Source organism: Vigna unguiculata, unplaced genomic scaffold (assembly GCF_037176805.1).
Source record: "Vigna unguiculata cultivar grain cowpea cultivar isolate G323 ecotype 2 unplaced genomic scaffold, ASM3717680v1 ptg000269l, whole genome shotgun sequence".
Taxonomy (NCBI): domain Eukaryota; kingdom Viridiplantae; phylum Streptophyta; class Magnoliopsida; order Fabales; family Fabaceae; genus Vigna; species Vigna unguiculata.
The window spans coordinates 10,001-27,582 of NW_028196905.1; the positions used below are offsets into that span (position 1 = coordinate 10,001).

The 17,582-nt window shown below is 34.1% G+C and overlaps 5 non-coding genes across 5 annotated transcripts; 3 read left to right on the forward strand and 2 right to left on the reverse strand.

Annotated features, from left to right (window-relative positions):
* The first annotated feature begins 1,529 nt into the window (after positions 1-1,529).
* TRNAC-GCA (transfer RNA cysteine (anticodon GCA)) lies at positions 1,530-1,600 on the forward strand. Its single transcript has one exon. It is a non-coding gene; the product is annotated as a tRNA-Cys (tRNA).
* A 2,147-nt stretch (positions 1,601-3,747) lies between these two features.
* Positions 3,748-3,821, reverse strand: TRNAD-GUC (transfer RNA aspartic acid (anticodon GUC)). Its single transcript has one exon. It is a non-coding gene; the product is annotated as a tRNA-Asp (tRNA).
* Positions 3,822-4,278: 457 nt separating this feature from the next.
* Positions 4,279-4,362, reverse strand: TRNAY-GUA (transfer RNA tyrosine (anticodon GUA)). Its single transcript has one exon. It is a non-coding gene; the product is annotated as a tRNA-Tyr (tRNA).
* A 941-nt stretch (positions 4,363-5,303) lies between these two features.
* On the forward strand, positions 5,304-5,375 carry TRNAT-GGU (transfer RNA threonine (anticodon GGU)). The gene has a single exon. It is a non-coding gene; the product is annotated as a tRNA-Thr (tRNA).
* Positions 5,376-10,418: 5,043 nt separating this feature from the next.
* Positions 10,419-10,489, forward strand: TRNAG-GCC (transfer RNA glycine (anticodon GCC)). Its single transcript has one exon. It is a non-coding gene; the product is annotated as a tRNA-Gly (tRNA).
* Positions 10,490-17,582: the final 7,093 nt, after the last annotated feature.

The window sequence follows — 17,582 nt, forward strand, 5'->3', positions numbered from 1 at the left end:
TTCTGTTTCCTACTCACACGAGCCCATATCCTTGCTTTTTTATCAATCTCTAATTCTAATCTACCCCCCCAGTCTGATATTATAGTGCCAGTATAGACCGGAATTCCGTTAGGGTCCAATTCTGAACGGTAATAGATACCAGGACTTTGCAATATTTGATTGATTACTATTCTGTATATTCCATTTACTATAGAAGTTCCCAGAGAATTCATTAGAGGAATATTTCCAACAAAAATAGTTTGTTTTTGTATATCTCTACTACTTTTCCAAATTAATCCCGCGGATATATATAATTCAGCAGAATATGTAAGTGATTCATATACAGCATCTTTTTCGTTTATCAAGGGTTCTAATAATTGATATGTTTCGGCAAATAATTGAAATTCAATTTCTTGATCTGTATCCTCAATTTTTGGAAACTTAAAAAGCCCTTCTGTTAAGCCCCGATCAATGAACCTACAAAACCCTTCAAATTGTATCTGATTCAATCCAGGTAGTGTAGACATTTCTTCATTTTCACTCCCAAGCATTTTCAATTTCCCCGTGAATTTTATCGAAAAATATTCCACGATTTGCTGTCATGCTTCATCAAATCACATGAATCCATTTAGCAATATTGGAATTTCTATTCTTTATACTGAATTACATGAAATCTTACCTAATCCCGTGTATCAAATATTTCTTAGTGTATGAAATACCTATTATGAAAAGAGAAAGAAATATTAGAATTTGATACTCAACTTCGAAGGAATTTGCAACAAAACAAACAGATAGAATCGAAAGTCTAATCTAAAAAAGGATTGGAAATTTCTACGGGCATTTCAATATTTTTTTTAGGAATCTAAAAAAATGCATTTCATTTCTATCATTATTATGATATTACATATTCAAATTCAATTGGATACAAAAAAAAATCCATTCGAAATTGTCAAGAAAAGATATATTTTGAAGTGAAGTATTTTGGAGAGAATTGGGGAGAATATGATTAGAGTATGTTATGTGTAATGTAATAAGGCTTGTATTTTTGAAACATGCATATATTTAACTGCAGCTATAGATCTGTCTCTAACTTTATTGCAGTCATATTTGTTCAGGATAACAAACACATAACATGTTGTGTGAATTTTTACAAATTTTCTATTGAAAATTGTAAAAAAAGAATAAGCACGATAATTTCTTGAAAATACCGTATAGTATTGGTATTCTATATCTATATAGATATGGATAAGATACTCGATTAGATAATATCTGTGTAACAGATCAAATTGATATTCTAGGGTTTACATATATTGAAAGTTGCTGTTATAATTAGAATGAACAAAGTTAAAAAAAAAAGCAATATTGATTGGTTATGTATCAATTTTTATTTTCTGATCTCATTAAGAAAAAAAAATTTCTATTCAAATATTCAAGAATAATTCATAAAAGAATAGTTAACGGTTGCGATTTGTCTCAAGATTGTTTTTCAATTTTTCAATAGAAAGAAAAGGGGGGAGTATTCTCAAAAACTTCATATCTATATTTTTATTGGCGGCATGGCCGAGTGGTAAGGCGGGGGACTGCAAATCCTTTTTCCCCAGTTCAAATCCGGGTGTCGCCTGATCGATAAGAAACTGTAAATGAAAGATTATATTACGTTTTTTTAGAAAACTTTTTTTCCAACAGAAGCAAGCGAGGGAAAAGGAGTCTTGAGAATTGCGTTTGATTCGAAATTATAAGCATCAGTAGCTTAAAAAATGTTGTAAATATTTTTGTCTCGAATTCAAGGAAAGATTCTAGTAGTGAAAAGGAATCCATAAATTTAGAAATGATAGTTCGTTCACTACACAACTATTGTAGTGTCTGTCTCCTGACTGGGTCTTTTATTAGATTGGATTAAGAATAAGTCGGATAGGAAAGTCCATTTTTAGGTAGAGAAAAGGCAGAAGAAAAACCTTCTATACAGACTAATTTAAAGTTTATGAGTGCTTCCACATTTTATCAATATTATTTATTTAGATCAATTCTATTTAATAGCTTTAATTTAGCTAATTCGCTTTCGTAATATTCAAAAAAAGTATTCTTTAGATTTTCATATTCTATATTCTAATAAAATTAAAAAGTTTTGATTCTAAAATCGAATAGAAAAGAAAAAAAGTTTTTTTAATTATTTTAGAGAACGAATTGGGAGACATTTAAGGGACTATTTCAAATAGAAAGAAGAGTATAAGTATGCAAATGAATCTGTCTTGATTCTTTTTTTATGAAATCCTTAAGGAAATGATAAAAGAGAAATCTTAATATTCCCACCTGGTAGTAACATTCATTGACTTATAACTTCCTATAATTTTTTTATGTTTAATGTTTTATGATTTTACTAAAAATAATCAAAAAAAACTTTTTAGATGTTCTAATAACTAATAAATAGAATGAATTCTTGTTTTTCGTGAATGATGTTAGCCCAGAATCCTTTTTTTGACTCTGTAATAGCAATTCCACTATTATAGTATAGTATTTTTAGCGAATAATACAAAAAAAAGAATAGAATAAAAAATTTGAAAAAATAATGAAATAGTTCCTTCATATTTATAGAGATAGGAGACAAAATTTACATGGATATAGTAAGTATTGCTTGGGCTGCTTTAATGGTAGTTTTTTCATTTTCCCTTTCCCTCGTAGTATGGGGAAGAAGTGGGCTATAGGGATACTAAAAATTGAGTTAAGGGATCCAAGTAACCTTGTTGATTTCTACCTGAATTTTTGAATTTCGAAACTATTGAATGAAAATATTTCATTTAAACTAATACTAATTAATTGAGTTCAAATAGAAAATCTATCTTGATTCTATTATATTTTAGTAGTGTAATGTATTCTATGTATCTTATAGGAATTGAAAATACTCTTTCAATCAAACAAATATTTTCATTATTCCCATATTCCTATTTTGAGAAAAACAAGGGAATCAAAAAGAAGAAGAAATGGATTCCTATTCCAATCAAATTTTTCTTAAAATTTCTATTTCGATGAACTGACGCTTAACCTGGTTATATAGATATATATATATATGGAAAATGGCGGACCGTGTAATAACCATTCCTGTTTTTTTACCCCCTTTTTTTCCTAAGATACCGGAATTGTTTGTAAAAAGAATCTGAAAAAAAAAATTGGACGCAATTCTCAGATAGTAGAAATCAAATTGATTTCTACTATCTGGATTACGCTGATTGTACGATCATTTTTTTAAATCATTCATAAAAATGAAGAAATCATATTTCAGTGAAATTAGTCACTTTTACTTACCGTTTTTACATAAATTATAAGTAAAAAAGCAGTAGGAACTAGAATAAACAGTGCAGTAGCAATAAATGCGAGAATATTTACTTCCATAATCTTTATTATGTTCTATTTCTCTTAAATTTCTAAAAAAAAAATTCGGGATTTAATCCCATAGAAATGTTCAATCTTTCAACAATGGTATAAATTGGATTTCAATGATATCAAATCGGATCAATATCATGAATCACAAAATCTGAGCTATCAAATCAACTCATGAAATAGTATAACATAGGAAGATCTTTTATCCATACTAAATAAAACAAAAAAACATTTATTCTTGATGAAAGTCCAAAATCCCTTTCCTTCCTTTTTCGGCGAAACAAATGAAAAAGCAGGGGGGTGGGCCCCAAATAAAATTTTGTTTATCAATTTGATTCCCTACAAATACACAAAAAAGGAATTTATTTTTTATTTTTTTGGATTTATATCCAACGGGATTGACGGGGCTCGAACCCGCAGCTTCCGCCTTGACAGGGCGGTGCTCTGACCAATTGAACTACAATCCCAGGGAAAGGGGTGTACTGTATAAATATTTTTACGGACCGTTTCTGTCAAACCTTTTCTTTTTCTATTTCGGATTCGAACCTTTTTGTTGTAAATGAAAAAAGCGCATTTTTTTATATATTGATATGTATATCGATATCCACTTTAGTGAGATCGACACAAATTACTCGTAATCCGTTTCTTATTCTTATTCTATTAACAAATCGATTGAAAATTGAATCAATGAAAAAAAAATATTTTTTTTTTCAATTTTTCCTTATATTTTCTACTTACAGATCTTGACATGAATACCGATTATTAACAAGATTTTGAATTTGTGGAAAGAAATATGGAATACAGAAAAAAAAGAAATAACCTTAGATATGTTTAATATTTTGATTCTTCCGTATCATAGCACATCAGTCATTTCCAGAGAACTATAAATGGGTTATAGAATTTCATAGTGGATCGGCAAATTCTTGGGCCGAGCTGGATTTGAACCAGCGTAGACATATTGCCAACGAATTTACAGTCCGTCCCCATTAACCGCTCGGGCATCGACCCAGCACAATAGGAAGAATACATTTCAGTTTTTATTGAAAATTTTTGATCAACTTCCTTTCGTAACACCCTACCCCCAGGGGAAGTCGAATCCCCGCTGCCTCCTTGAAAGAGAGATGTCCTGAACCACTAGACGATGGGGGCATACTTGCCCGACCGCCATTATACTACGTTCATAGTATGAACAGTTTTTTGCAATTGTCAATATAATGATATGATTCGATAAAAAAAAATATTTTTCGTTCTTTCATAATTCCATAGAAATTTTTTATTAATCATTTATATTTCTAAATTTTTTTATTCCAGTCATAATAAGAAAAAAAAAGAAGTAATGTTCCAATAAAGAGAAAATTCTTCACAGGAATGATTCGTTTGTTGCAAAGGACGAGAGGTTAAAACTTCATTTCTATCATTTATTACTAATACTAAGATTCGATAGGTAGATTTATATCTAATACTAAGAAAAAAAACTTTGGAAAATAGAATTTTTCAATAAAAAAATAAAAATTTGGTTTAGGGACAGAACATATTGAATCCATTTTATCAATGATTCGATTTTATCAATGTTTCGATGAAATATTTTATTTTGTGAGTACATTTATGTATCAATAAAAAGAATTTAGTGTTATGATTAGAATGACTTCAAGAATCCATTTTGAAATAATATATTTGATATGGATCAAATCCAATCTTAATCAATTCTTTTTTTTAACTATATTCTATTCACTAGGTAAATCCAATTTTTTGTTCTTTGATGAGTCATTATACAAATAATAGATATTGATGTACATGTATTCTAATCCCATTTATATCATTTAATTTATATAATTTATATAAATTTATAGAAATAATTTATATAAATTTATAGAATAAGTATACACAGTAACAAATATATGTACTAGTCATGCTAGTTCCTTATTTAGAAATTGAAAGAAAGAAAAAGGGCCCTTTTAACTCAGTGGTAGAGTAACGCCATGGTAAGGCGTAAGTCATCGGTTCAAATCCGATAAGGGGCTTTTTACTTTTTTTTTCAAAAGCAATAGTCTTTCTATTTGAAGGAAGAATAAAAAGATTCTTGATATTTTGAAAAAGTTTCTATTTGTAATAAAAAAGAAAAAGTGTAAAATTCAATAATGGAAAAATAAAAAAAAGTAAGTGGACCTAACCCGTTGAATTATATTTATATCTACTATTCTGATATTCAAATTTGATAAAGATTCAATTCGAACAATTTTTTTTCTTTTTAAGACTTTTTTCGTTTAGACTCCCTAAGAATCTCTGAATATTTCCAATGAAATCTTCTTGTTTCTGAACTAAGAAAAAAGGTTATGCCTTTTCTTTACTCAGAAGGGCCTTAATACGAATTTCAAGTTCCACCAAACAAGTTTTTTTAAAATTAAAATGAAACATATTTTTTTCCATAAATTTCTATTATTTCTATAAGATTAGATAGAATCTTATAGAAATAATAGAAAAATACATTAAATTATGTCTTCACATATCAAATAGTTTCTTTTCATATCGATGTGTACGATATTTTTCCAGCAATTCATATATATGAGACAAAAACTTTCATTTACAGTTTTTTCTTTTTATTATAGTATTTATAAAAAAAAATGAAATACTAAAGAAAAAACTGTAAATGAAATAGAAATTTAGAAAACCTATGATCCTACAGTAGTTTCCTAGACAAAATAGAAGTCAATTCACAACCAAACTTCAAGAATAAGTTTCTTTGATGAAAGGAGAGAAATATGTCTGAAGATCCGCTAGGTATAAGAAGTGAAACAGGGGATCATTTGTTTCTTGAACAGTTCTGAAAAAAAAATTTCTATCGGATTTTGGAGTCATAGCAGATTTTATGATTGATGACTTGGAAGATTTTTAAGAATAGATAAGGAATAACCACATCGAGTTCATGGATTTGCCCTAGATATCAATAGACCCATAAATGATTTTTTATTCGAAACCGATTAGAAAACAAGGGAAAGTATACTTATATATTCTATATATATATAGAGAGAGAAATGAATAGAGATAAATGATCAAGGTCCGTCCCATCTCTGAAAATGCTCTATGAGGTGTTGGGAAATGGTTGAAGTAGTTGAATAGGAGGATCGCTATGACTATAGCTCTTGGTAAATTTACCAAAGATGAAAATGATTTATTTGATATTATGGATGACTGGTTGCGGAGGGACCGTTTCGTTTTTGTGGGTTGGTCCGGTCTATTACTCTTTCCTTGCGCCTATTTCGCCTTGGGGGGTTGGTTTACAGGTACGACCTTTGTAACTTCATGGTATACTCACGGCTTGGCAAGTTCTTATTTAGAAGGCTGCAACTTCTTAACCGCTGCAGTTTCCACTCCCGCTAATAGTTTAGCACACTCTTTGTTGTTACTGTGGGGTCCTGAAGCACAGGGAGATTTTACCCGTTGGTGTCAGTTAGGCGGTCTGTGGACTTTTGTTGCTCTCCACGGTGCTTTCGGATTAATAGGTTTCATGTTACGTCAATTTGAACTTGCTCGATCTGTTCAATTGCGACCTTATAATGCAATCGCATTCTCAGGTCCAATTGCTGTTTTTGTTTCTGTATTCCTTATTTATCCACTGGGTCAGTCTGGTTGGTTCTTTGCTCCAAGTTTTGGTGTAGCAGCTATATTTCGATTCATCCTCTTTTTCCAAGGATTTCATAATTGGACATTAAACCCATTTCATATGATGGGAGTTGCTGGTGTATTGGGCGCTGCACTACTATGCGCTATTCATGGTGCAACCGTAGAAAATACTTTATTTGAAGATGGTGATGGCGCAAATACATTCCGTGCTTTTAACCCAACCCAAGCTGAAGAAACTTATTCAATGGTTACTGCTAATCGCTTTTGGTCCCAAATCTTTGGGGTTGCTTTTTCCAATAAACGTTGGTTACATTTCTTTATGTTATTTGTACCAGTAACTGGTTTATGGATGAGTGCTCTTGGGGTAGTCGGTTTGGCCCTGAACCTACGTGCTTATGACTTCGTTTCTCAAGAAATCCGCGCAGCGGAAGATCCTGAATTTGAGACTTTCTACACAAAAAATATTCTCTTAAACGAAGGTATTCGTGCGTGGATGGCAGCTCAAGATCAGCCTCATGAAAACCTTATATTCCCTGAGGAGGTTCTACCACGTGGAAACGCTCTTTAATGGAACTTTAGCTTTAACTGGTCGTGACCAGGAAACTACCGGTTTCGCTTGGTGGGCCGGGAATGCCCGACTTATCAATTTATCTGGTAAACTATTAGGGGCCCATGTAGCCCATGCTGGATTAATAGTATTCTGGGCCGGAGCAATGAACCTTTTTGAAGTGGCTCATTTCGTACCCGAGAAGCCCATGTATGAACAAGGTTTAATTTTGCTTCCCCACCTAGCTACTCTAGGTTGGGGAGTAGGTCCTGGGGGGGAAGTTATAGACACTTTTCCATACTTTGTGTCTGGAGTACTTCACTTAATTTCCTCTGCAGTATTGGGCTTTGGCGGTATTTATCATGCACTTCTGGGACCTGAGACTCTTGAAGAATCTTTTCCGTTCTTCGGTTATGTATGGAAAGATAGAAATAAAATGACTACAATTTTGGGTATTCACTTAATCTTGTTAGGTATAGGTGCTTTTCTTCTAGTATTCAAGGCTCTTTATTTTGGAGGTATATATGATACATGGGCTCCGGGGGGGGGAGATGTAAGAAAAATAACCAATTTGACCCTTAGTCCAAGTATTCTATTTGGATATTTATTAAAATCGCCTTTTGGGGGCGAAGGGTGGATTGTTAGTGTGGACGATTTGGAAGATATTATTGGAGGGCATGTATGGTTGGGTTCCATTTGTATACTTGGTGGAATCTGGCATATCTTAACCAAACCCTTTGCATGGGCTCGGCGTGCACTTGTATGGTCTGGAGAAGCTTACTTATCTTATAGTTTAGGTGCTTTATCTGTTTTTGGTTTTATTGCTTGTTGCTTTGTCTGGTTTAATAATACCGCTTATCCTAGTGAGTTTTATGGGCCCACTGGTCCAGAAGCTTCTCAAGCTCAAGCATTTACTTTTCTAGTTAGAGACCAACGTCTTGGGGCTAATGTAGGATCTGCTCAAGGACCTACAGGTTTAGGTAAATATCTAATGCGTTCCCCGACTGGAGAAGTTATTTTTGGCGGAGAAACTATGCGTTTTTGGGATTTGCGTGCTCCTTGGTTAGAACCTCTAAGGGGTCCTAATGGTTTAGACTTGAGTAGACTGAAAAAAGATATACAGCCTTGGCAAGAACGTCGTTCTGCGGAATATATGACTCATGCTCCTTTAGGTTCATTAAATTCCGTGGGTGGCGTAGCTACAGAGATTAATGCAGTCAATTATGTTTCTCCTAGAAGTTGGTTAGCTACTTCTCATTTTGTTCTAGGATTCTTTCTATTTGTAGGCCATTTATGGCACGCGGGAAGAGCTCGCGCAGCTGCCGCAGGATTTGAAAAAGGAATTGATCGCGATTTTGAACCTGTTCTTTCCATGACTCCTCTTAATTGAGACGTGAGATCCAATGAAGTAGAAATCCCTTTTTTTTACTATAAATATTTGGTTGAGTAGAGCGAGTCGTAAAGAAGAATTTATTTTCCTATTTTCTTAGTTTCTATCGAATCTTTTTTTCGGGATGTTGAGGATATATAGCCCAGTCCGAAAAAAAGATTCGATAGAAACTAAGAAAATAAACAAATCTATTCATCGAGAAAAAGGAGAGAGAGGGATTCGAACCCTCGATAATTCTTTGTTTCAAACTATACCGGTTTTCAAGACCGGGGCTATCAACCACTCAGCCATCTCTCCAAAAGCTAATATATATATTTTTTTATCTTTATTCCACTGAGTAGACCATGAGTATTTGAATTGATACCCTTTTATCGACCCATAGGAAAGATATTCAATGTGAATTTATTGGTTTAGTTTTCTATCGGTATGTATATAGGTACAAAATCCAGCATGCCTTTTTGTGAAGTAAAAAAACTATCCTCGATCCAAGCCTCAAAAGGGTTGATAATAAACAAAATCAATGAATTCATGATAAAACCCTTCTGCGTTTTTCCATTTACAAATTTTTTTTTCAATGAATATTAAGAAAGGCATCCAGGGGTTGAGGGATCAAATGGTAAAGTTCTTTTGTTGGTAAATTGGAGGATTAGAAACATGACTATTGCTTTCCAATTAGCTGTTTTTGCATTAATTGCTATTTCATTTATTTTATTGATTAGTGTACCTGTTGTATTTGCTTCTCCTGAAGGTTGGTCAAATAACAAAAATGTTCTATTTTCCGGTACATCATTATGGATTGGATTAGTGTTTCTAGTGGGTATTCTTAATTCTCTCATTTCTTGAAGTTCTTTTTATTCTAGATTAAAAATGAAATGACCCCTCCCTCAGAATTCTTTCGGATTGTCAGCCATAAAGGGAATAGATCAGTTCCTAAAAAAAAAAAAGAAAACTATAACACATTACATTCTAAGGGGGAGTAAACTTCTTCTATTGGAAAAATCTTATATCTTATACTTATATGGTGGTACATTGTGAAACTAAAAGAAATAAAATAGAAAAAATGAACTATAAAAATTTGAATTTCATTTGAATATTCTATTCATATTAATATGATATGAATAGAATATTCAAATGAAATACTATAAATCTATTTATACGTCGTCTAGTATTTAATAATATAGAATATCTATCTGTATCTCTATATAGATAAATATAATTTTTTATTAATAGGAACTTACTTTTTTAAGAAAAAAGTAAATCAAAATATTCGATAGAATGATAATTTCAATTCAATTATATAGATATATAGAAAAAAACCATATATAATAATAGAAATGTAATAATAGAAATGGGAATTCTTGATAAAAATGAATAGTAATAGAAAATATTTTATTTGGGAGACAATATCTATTATCTAAATTTCTTTTTCATTATCCCTATATCCCTATATAGAATATCAGGCCCATCTCTGTATAAATAGAATCGCATATCAAGTACAATGAAAACGCGGATATAGTCGAATGGTAAAATTTCTCTTTGCCAAGGAGAAGACGCGGGTTCGATTCCCGCTATCCGCCCTATGTATTTAATAGTCATAGTATGAAAAATGCCATAGAATTTACTGCGTATAATGCCCTTCTTCTTGAAACCTTGTTTTTTTATCAAATTCAAAAAGTTGCGGAGACGGGATTTGAACCCGTAACCTCAAGGTTATGAGCCTTGCGAGCTACCAAGTTGCTCTACTCCGCGATAAAGAAAAGAATTGATAACTAATGAACAAAAACAAAGATGGAATGCGTCCCTTTACCATATCTATATAAATAGAATAAACCATTTATACATAACGGTAAAGGGACCCTCCTATGATCGCTGATAATAAAATGAAAAAAATGAAGATAATTGGAAATCCTTACCAACTGGATCTTGTTGCACCCGGCAAGAAACATGCATGAACCATTTCCCGAAGTATGTGTCCAGATAATCCAAAGTCTCGATAATTAGCTCTCGGTCTTCCGGTCGAAAAACAACGTCGATGAAGACGTATAGGTGCACTATTACGCGGTAGTGATTCTAATTTTCCATGAATTTCCCATTTCTCACTTAACGACGGAACTTTGCTTATTTCTTTTTTTGAGGATCGGCGAATCAAATGATATTTCTGTTCCAATTTTTGTCTCTTCTTTTCCCTCTGAATAACACTTTTCCTTGCCATAATGGTTAATTTGCTATTAGCATCAATGATAGAAGTCGGATCCTAGATGTATAAGTGGCTTCTCTTCCCTATAGAAGGAAATGAGATTCTTGCCAGATATATATAATAAAGAATTCAATTAACCGAATTTGCCCGATGTAGAGGCAATTAAGAAGGCTGCATAAGTAAATATATAACCTACGGAAAAGTGGGCTAGTCCAACCAATCTTGCTTGCACAATGGAAAGAGCCACTGGTTTATCTCTCCATCGAATCAAATTAGCCAAAGGTGTACGTTCATGAGCCCATGCCAAAGTTTCAATCAATTCCTGCCAATATCCGCGCCAAGAAATTAAGAACATAAATCCAGTAGCCCAAACAAGATGTCCAAACAAGAACATCCATGCCCAGACTGATAAACTATTCATACCAAAAGGGTTATATCCATTGATAAGTTGTGAAGAGTTCAACCATAGATAATCTCTTAACCATCCCATCAAATAGGTAGAAGATTCATTAAACTGTGAAATATTACCCTGCCATAGTGTAATGTGTTTCCAATGCCAATAAAAAGTAACCCATCCAATGGTATTTAACATCCAGAAAACTGCCAAATAAAATGCGTCCCAAGCGGAAATATCACAAGTTCCGCCTCGTCCCGGGCCATCACAAGGAAAACTATAACCAAAATCTTTTTTATCAGGCATTAACTTAGAACCACGCGCATCCAAAGCACCTTTTACTAAAATCAAAGTAGTTGTATGTAAACCAAGAGCAATAGCATGATGAACCAAGAAGTCTCCAGGCCCTATTGTTAAGAATAGAGAATTACTATTCTCATTTACAGCGTTTAACCAACCAGGCAACCATATGCTTCGTCCCGCATTGAACGCCGGACTGTTCGTTGAAGATAAAAGTATATCGAACCCATAGGAAGTTTTACCATGAGCAGATTGTATCCATTGGGCAAATATAGGTTCAATCAAAATTTGTTTCTCCGGAGTACCAAAAGCAAGCATGACATCGTTATGGACATAAAGTCCCAGAGTATGGAACCCCAGAAAGAGGCTAGCCCAACTTAAGTGGGATATGATAGCTTCTTTATGGTCTAACATTCTTGCCAAGACATTATCTTGATTCTGCTCTGGATTATAATCTCTAATAAAAAAGATAGCTCCATGAGCAAAAGCCCCTGTCATAATGAAGCCTGCTATATATTGATGATGAGTATATAAGGCAGCTTGAGTAGTAAAGTCTTGCGCTATAAACGCATAAGCAGGTAAAGAGTACATGTGTTGTGCTACCAAAGGAAGTAATAACCCCTAAAGAGGCTAGAGCAAGACCTAATTGAAAATGAATTGAATTATTGATTGTATCATAAAGACCCTTATGCCCACGCCCCAATCTACCCCCCGGAGGAGTATGTGCTTCTAAAAGATCTTTAATACTGTGACCAATCCCGAAATTAGTTCTATACATATGGCCAGCAACTAGAAAAATAAACGCAATAGCCAAATGATGGTGTGCAATATCAGTTAACCATAAACTTTGAGTTTGCGGATGAAATCCTCCGAGAAGTGTTAGAATAGCAGTTCCTGCTCCTTGAGGGGTACCAAATATATGATTATTGGAATCTGGGTTTTGAGCATAAAGATTCCACTGACCTGTAAAAAATGGACCTAATCCCTCGGGGTGCGGCAAGATATCTAATAAATTGTTCCATCGAACGGATTCCCCCCTGGACCCCGGAATAGCAACATGAACTAAATGCCCTGTCCAAGCCAAGGAACTTACTCCGAATAGTCCTGACAAATGATGATTGAGGCGGGATTCGGCATTTTTAAACCACGAAACACTCGGTTTCCATTTTGGTTGTAGGTGTAACCAACCTGCTATTAAAGATATAATAGAAAGTATTAATAGAAAAATAGCTCCAGTATAAAGATCCCCATTAGTACGTAAACCGATTGTATACCACCACTGATAAACACCAGAATAGGCTATATTAACAGGACCTAGAGCACCCCCTCGAGTAAAAGCTTCTACAGCTGGTTGACCAAAATGAGGATCCCAAATTGCATGAGCAATAGGTCTTACATGTAAAGGATCCTGTACCCATGTCTCAAAATTACCTTGCCAAGCTACATGAAAGAGATTCCCGGAAGTCCACAGAAAAATGATTGCTAATTGCCCGAAATGAGAAGCAAAAATATTCTGATAAAGACGTTCCTCAGTAATATCATCATGACTTTCGAAGTCATGTGCGGTAGCAATACCAAACCAAATACGACGAGTAGTGGGGTCTTGAGCTAAGCCTTGACTAAAGCTTGGAAATCTTAATGCCATAATGATTTTCAAATCCTCCTAGCTATTATCCTACTGCAATAATTCTTGCTAAGAAGAATGCCCATGTTGTGGCAATTCCACCTAGAAGGTAATGTGTTACTCCTACAGCACGTCCTTGTACAATGCTCAAGGCTCTGGGCTGAGTAGCAGGAGCAACTTTTAATTTATTATGAGCCCAAACAATGGATTCAATAAGTTCTTGCCAATAACCACGCCCGCTGAATAGAAACATTAAACTAAAAGCCCATACAAAATGTGCACCCAAGAAAAAAAGACCATATGCAGATAATGAAGAACCATAAGACTGAATTACCTGGGATGCCTGCGCCCATAAGAAATCACGAAGCCACCCATTAATGGTAATGGAACTCTGCGCAAAATTTCCTCCTGTGATATGAGTTACTATCCCTTGATCACTTATACTACCCCAAACATCTGACTGCATTTTCCAACTGAAATGGAATATAACTACGGAAATTGAATTGTACATCCAAAATAGTCCTAAGAAGACATGATCCCAAGCGGATACTTGGCATGTCCCCCCTCTTCCAGGTCCATCACAAGGGAAACGAAAACCTAGATTTGCTTTATCCGGTATCAATCGTGAACTACGAGCAAATAGAACACCCTTTAAGAGTATCAATACTGTTACATGAATTGTAAATGCATGAATATGATGGACCAAAAAATCCGCAGTTCCTAAAGGAATAGGTAACAAAGCAACTTTACCGCCCACTGCTACTAAATTTTCACCTCCCCAAGTCAAACTGGTACTTGTTGCTGCACCTGGGGCTGTTGTGCCAGGTGCTAAAGCGTGGGTATTTTGTATCCATTGAGCAAAGATCGGCTGTAATTGTATAGCAGTATCTGAAAACATATCTTGAGGGCGCCCTAATGCGCTCATGGTATCATTATGAATATACAAACCAAAACTGTGAAAACCTAAAAAGATACATACCCAGTTAAGATGTGATATGATTGAATCACGATGTCTAAGGACACGATCTAATAGATCGTTGTATCGAATAGTCGGATCATAATCTCTTACCATAAAAATCGCTGCATGCGCAGCAGCACCGACTATGAGAAATCCACCAATCCACATGTGATGTGTAAACAATGACAGTTGTGTACCATAGTCAGTAGCTAGGTATGGATAAGGAGGCATAGAATACATATGGTGAGCTACAACAATGGTCAAAGAGCCTAACATAGCTAGATTAATAGATAATTGAGCATGCCATGACGTTGTTAGAATCTCATATATACCTTTATGACCCTGGCCTGTAAATGGACCTTTATGTGCCTCTAAAATGTCTTTTATATTGTGACCAATACCCCAGTTGGTCCTATACATGTGACCCGCTATCAAGAAAAGAATTGCAATAGCTAAATGATGGTGTATAATATCGGTCAGCCATAAACCTCCAGTTACTGGATCTAATCCTCCACGAAAAGTAAGAAATTCTCCGTATTTTGACCAATTCAAGGTAAAAAATGGGGTTGCTCCCTCGGAAAAACTCGGATAAAGTTGAGCCAAAAGATCCCGATTTAGGATAAATTCATGAGGAAGTGGTATCTCTTTGGGATCTACTGCAGCATTTAGAAATTGGTTAATCGGTAAAGATACATGTATTTGATGTCCTGCCCAAGAAAGAGACCCCAACCCTAGGAGCCCTGTCAAATGGTGATTCAACATAGATTCTACATCTTGGAACCAAGCCAATTTTGGAGCAGCTTTGTGATAATGAAACCAACCAGCAAAAAGCATTAAGGCTGCAAAGACCAATGCACCAATTGCAGTACAATAGAGTTGTAATTCATTAGTTATTCCAGATGCTCTCCAAATCTGAAAAAAACCAGAGGTTATTTGTATTCCTCGGAACCCCCCCCCTACATCACCATTCAATATTTCTTGACCCACTATTGGCCAAACCACCTGAGCACTAGGCCTAATGTGAGTAGGATCACTTAACCATGCCTCATAATTGGAAAAACGAGCACCATGAAAATACATGCCACTCAGCCAAAGAAAGATGATAGAGAGTTGGCCAAAATGCGCACTAAAAACTTTTCGGGAAATCTCCTCTAAATCATTAGTATGGCTATCAAAATCATGAGCGTCAGCATGTAGGTTCCAGATCCAAGTAGTAGTATCTGGTCCCTTAGCTATTGTTCTTGAGAAATGACCAGGTTTTGCCCATTCCTCAAAAGAAGTTTTTATAGGATCCCTATCTACCAAAATTTTAACTTCTGGTTCCGGTGAACGAATAATCATTGAGTCCTCCTCTTTCCAGACAACACATACAAAGAGACCTGCCAACATAAAACAGAATTAGTGAACTTATTAGAGATGTTTCTATTGAGTTTTGTTCTCTCCTATCTCTCATGTATTGGATATCTTAGTAAATTTCATTTCTTTAGTTTTTCACTAGAACAATTATGATCTCGAAGTCAATTCGGGGCAAGTGTTCGAATCTATTATGACATAAGAGTGAGGCGCTCAACGGACCTATTTTAATCTTCTAAGACCTTTTTGGGAACTCTGAATGGAAGTTCAATAATTTTTCGTGCAGCCTAATCAAATGTATTCAGATTTTATTCTAATTCTATTCCTTAGATTTTATTTTTTTTTTTAGATAAAGTATAAGTATGTACTCTATTTCAAATTGAGCAGGCATTAGCATTCATTATTAGGCAATATACCTATATTTTATTTCTTTTTTTGAAGGTCTCTTTTCTTAATTTGATTGAATATTAGTTTAAATAACAGAAAAAAGGAGAAAATTATCTACTGTATCCACATCTCGTTTATTTCTATGAAATACTAGACAAAATCGAACAAAATTAGAAGGGATATATTTAAATTATGTGATTGGTCGTTCCTATAGAAATGATTTTTGAATTTGATAGGGACAAGAAACAAGAATTTATAACAATATATATTTATCTATCTATATCTTTATATAGATAGATAAATATATAAGAAAAAAAAGAAACAGAGTGTTCTTATTCAAAACGCCCTGTGATCTTCAACCAATTCTGTGCTGCAATATAATTACCGGGGGTGAGAGCTATAGCTTGTTTCCAATATTCAGCGGCTTGATTAAACCAAGACTCCGCAACTTCTGAGTCTCCCTGCCGAATGGCCTGTTCTCCTCGGTCGAAATAGGTGAGTCAATTCCTTTCCTTAGAACCGTACTTGAGAATTTCCTGACTCATACGGCTCAGTAGTCAATTCTTTTTTTGTTCTATTATCTTGAAGTTAACTAAAAGAAAAAAAGAAATTATTAATATGAGTTTCAAACTTTCATTTTTACTAATAAATAAAGAATTTCAAAGAATTTCATCTTTTTTTTTAGTTTTATCTTTTCTCCTACCTTCAGAAAAGGGAATCAAGCATTGGCATTAACGCCCTAATTCTAATTTTCTGAAAGGTAACTATCTCGATTTTATATATCATATACAAAAATATATGATAGATTCATTTCTATAGAATCTTGGCTATCTTTGGGATTTGATACTACACCGCTGCTCAAAATACCAGGGGATCCTTTTTATTACATAAGTGGATTCCTGACTTCTTTATTTATCATGAGATAAGGAAGCAGTTTTTATTATATCGATTGAAAACCGTGTTAATTGATCCTTACGATGCTTCCTTTATCAATTAGATCTTTTATCCATAGAAAAAGAGGGTATCTAGACATATCGATTTCTTCATATTTTTACTTCTATGAAGTTTCTTTGCTACAGCTGATAAAAATCGTTGTTTTGAACGATATATATATGTAGAAAGCCTTTCTTATTTATAATTATTTATATTTCTATATTTCTTATATTAAAATTTGTGGATTTGCTTGTTCTTTTCTTTTTTCTTTCTATAGTGGAGATAGTCGCACGTAATGACAGATCACGGCCATATTATTAAAAGCTTGGGGTAAAAATGGGTTTCGTTCGAGCGCCCGAAAATAATATTCCAAAGCTTTAGTATGTTCTCCGTTACTTGTGTGAATAAGGCCTATGTTATAAAGTATATAACTTCGATCATAGGGATCAATTTCCAGTCGCATAGCCTCATAATAATTCTGTAAAGCTTCTGCATAATTTCCTTCAGATTGAGCTGACATCCGT